Source organism: Primulina eburnea, chromosome 5, assembly GCF_022965805.1.
Source record: "Primulina eburnea isolate SZY01 chromosome 5, ASM2296580v1, whole genome shotgun sequence".
Taxonomy (NCBI): Eukaryota; Viridiplantae; Streptophyta; class Magnoliopsida; order Lamiales; family Gesneriaceae; genus Primulina; species Primulina eburnea.
The window spans coordinates 34,984,251-34,987,761 of record NC_133105.1 but is presented as its reverse complement, the minus strand read 5'-3'; the positions used below and the strand labels follow the sequence as shown (position 1 = coordinate 34,987,761).

General features: G+C 42.7%; 1 non-coding gene across 1 annotated transcript; it reads left to right on the top strand.

The window, feature by feature from the left end:
- Positions 1-3,183: 3,183 nt before the first annotated feature.
- LOC140833173 (small nucleolar RNA R71) lies at positions 3,184-3,289 on the top strand. Its single transcript, XR_012118307.1, has one exon. It is a non-coding gene; the product is annotated as a small nucleolar RNA R71 (small nucleolar RNA).
- The last annotated feature ends 222 nt before the right edge of the window (positions 3,290-3,511 follow it).

Genomic DNA, 3,511 nt, shown 5'->3' with positions numbered 1-3,511 from the left:
TTCCGCTATATTTTTTAATTGTAAAGGGTCAGGTTGTCACAGTATGAGTGGAACTTGTCAAGTGCAAACACTACTGCAAGTAACTCTTTTTCAGTGGTGGCGTAATTTAATTGTTCTTCATCTAGAGTCCTACTTGCATAGTGTGTAGTGTGAAATACCTTGTTTAGTCTTTGGCCGAGGACAGCACCAACATTAGTATCACTGGCATCGCACATGACCTCGAAAGGTAGATCCCAATCTGGTGCCACCAAGACAGGGGCCGTCACCAAGCGCTCCTTCAACTTCTCGTATGCCTGCAAACAATCCGAATTAAAATCAAAGGGTGCATCTTTCATGAGTAAAGAAGATAGAGGTTTTGCAATTTTAGAAAAATCTTTGATAAAACGCCGGTAGAAGCCGGCGTGGCCTAGAAAACTTCTAACTCCCTTTATGGACGCCGGAGGTGGTAAGTTCTTGATAACTTCAATTTTCGCCTTGTCCACCTCTATTCTGTGCCTCGAAATCTTGTGCCCTAGGACAATTCCCTCTTGTACCATGAAGTGGCATTTTTCCCAATTAAGTACCAAATTCGTCTCCTCGCATCTCTTCAACACCACCTTCAAATTCTGCAAACAATCATCAAAAGAAGAGCAAAATATCGAGAAGTCATCCATAAAAATTTCAAGAAACGTTTCTATCATGTTGTGAAATATAGCAGTCATGCATCGCTGAAAAGTGGACGGCGCATTACACAAACCAAAGGGCATTCGTCTAAAAGCAAAAGTGTCGTAAGGACAAGTGAAAGTGGTCTTCTCTTGGTCCTCCGGCGCAATCATAATTTGGTTGTACCCTGAATACCCATCCAAAAAGCAATAAAATTCATGACCCGCTAACCTTTCAAGCATTTGATCGATAAAGGGAAGGGGAAACTGATCTTTACGGGTGGCATCATTTAATTTCCTATAATCAATGCACACACGCCATCCCGTAACAGTCCTAGTGGGTATTAATTCATTATTCTCATTTGCAATCACAGTAATCCCACCTTTTTTTGGCACACACTGAACAGGACTTACCCATGCACTATCAGATATAGGATAGATAATACCTGCATCGAGAAGCTTAATTGTTTCCGCCTTTACTACCTCTTGCATCTTTGGATTCAGTCTTCGCTGAGGTTGCACATGAGGTGAGTACTTCTCTTCCATCAAGTTCTTGTGCATGCAGACTGATGGATTAATCCCTTTGATATCCGCCACCTTCCACGCAAATGCACCCTTGTGTGCTTTCAATACCTCCAACATTTTGTCCTCCATCACATCTGTCAAAGCAGCAGAAATAATGACAGGTAAAGTGTTATTCTCACCTAAGTATACGTACTTGAGGTGTGGAGGCAACAGCTTCAGCTCAAGTGTTGGTGGATCCTCGATGCTTGACCTTTGAGGGGTCAAATCTCTCCGTTCTCCTAGATCCTCCAGTCGCATCCTCATTGGCTTTCTCCATTGATGGTTGGTATTAAAGTGTGCCACTATTTCAGCTCTTTCTTAATCCAACTCCTCCTCTGCCAATTCAATATTTATAGTGGCCTCCAAAGGGTCCCTAAGAGCATCCTGCACATAGTTAGACGCAAGAGAGTCAAAAGTATCAATTCTAAAACAACTATCAGAATGCAGTGTGTGCTTAAGTGCATGAAAAACATCAAAAGTAATCTCATCCTCGCCCACTCTCAGTTTCAACTTCCCCTCTTGCACATCAATCAGTGCCTTGCCGGTTGCAAGGAACGGTCTACCCAAAATCAGAGGCATCTCCGCATCTTCCTCCATGTCAAGCACCACGAAGTCCACAGGGAAAATGAATTTGTCCAATTTCACTAGCACATCCTCAATCACTCCGCGGGGGTACTTGACAGATCTGTCAGCTAGTAGTAGAGACATCCTCGTCGTCTTTGGTTCTCCCAACCCAAGCTTCCTAAACACAGACAATGGCATAAGATTAATACTGGCACCAAGATCACACAATGCTTTATGAAAAACAACATCACCAATCATGCAAGGAATAGAGAAACTCCCTAGGTCTCTCAGTTTCGGTGGAATTTTGTTTTGCACTAAAGCGGAACAATTCTCGGTTAAGTTGACTGTCATATGATCCTCCAACTTCCTCTTATTAGCTAAGATATCCTTCAAAAATTTTGCATAACTAGGCATTTGCATTAGAGCATCGGCAAAGGGAATATTGATATGCAGCTTTTTAAACACCTCGAGAAACTTACCGAATTGTGCATCTAGTTTTGCTTTTTTAAGTGCTGCAGGGAAAGGAGGAGTTATAACGATTTTTGGTTGTGCAGTGGGTGCCAGTGTGGAGTTAGAAGACCTACCTTTAGATGTCGCGGTTTGCTCATCCACTGTTTGAGTTTTCTCTTTTTCCCTTGATTCCAAAACTTTCCCACTTTTCAACTCAATAGCCTTCACTTGCTCTTTTGGATTCGTCTCTGTGTTACTTGGCAAGGTGCCTTGCTCTCTACTTGCTATCATCTTGGCCAACTGTCCAATTTGATTCTCGAGCCCCTTTATTGATGCATCTTGGTTTTGGAGTCGAGTTTCAGTGGATGAAATAAACTTACACATCATTTGTTCCAAGTTGGACTTTTCTTCTCTAGGAGGATCGGATCTATACATCGGTTGTTTTCCATATTGTTGTCCTCCTTGCGGTCTATTCTGACTGTTTTGACCGCCCCACGAGAAGTTGGGATGTTGCCTCCACCCAAGATTGTATGTGTTCGAATAAGGGTCATTCCTTGGGCGGTTTTGGACTTCCACTTGATTCACCGGTGCCTCATTTTGCACATAGAAGGGATTTCCATCTTGACAGTCTTTCACATAGTGCTCTCCTCCACACTTTTCACAGAATATCTCTTGAAGACGCATAGCCGTGCCACCCACATTCAAGCTGTCTATTTTCCTGTTTAAAGCGTCTAGTTGTGCAGTAATAGCAGAAAAATCAGTTACCTGGTGAACTCCTGCACTTCTCCGCTGGTTGTTCCAGTCAGATTGAGGATGATAGCTGCTAGCAGCCATTTCCTCTAACAATTCATATCCTTCCTCCGCGGTCTTTCTCAACAGGTTTCCACAAGCAGCCGCATCTATCATAGTACGGTTAGGAGTAAGCAAACCATAATAAAATGTTTGAACGACTAACCCAAGTGGTAACTCGTGATGTGGGCATCTTCGTAGTAGATCCTTGAAACGCTCCCATGCCTCATATAGAGATTCCTGATCGAATTGAGCAAATGTCGTAATGTTTGCTCGCAGCTTCATGGTTTTGGATGGGGGAAAGTATTTGATAAGAAACGCTTTCGCCATGTCCTCCCAAGTTGTGATTGAACCTATAGGCAAACAATTCAACCATGCTTTAGCTTTATCACGTAAAGAGAAAGGAAATAAACGTAACCTAACAGCATCTTCAGAAACTCCATTGAATTTAAAAGTATCGCAAATCTCAAGAAAATCCGCGATGTGCGTGTTTGGGTCATCTA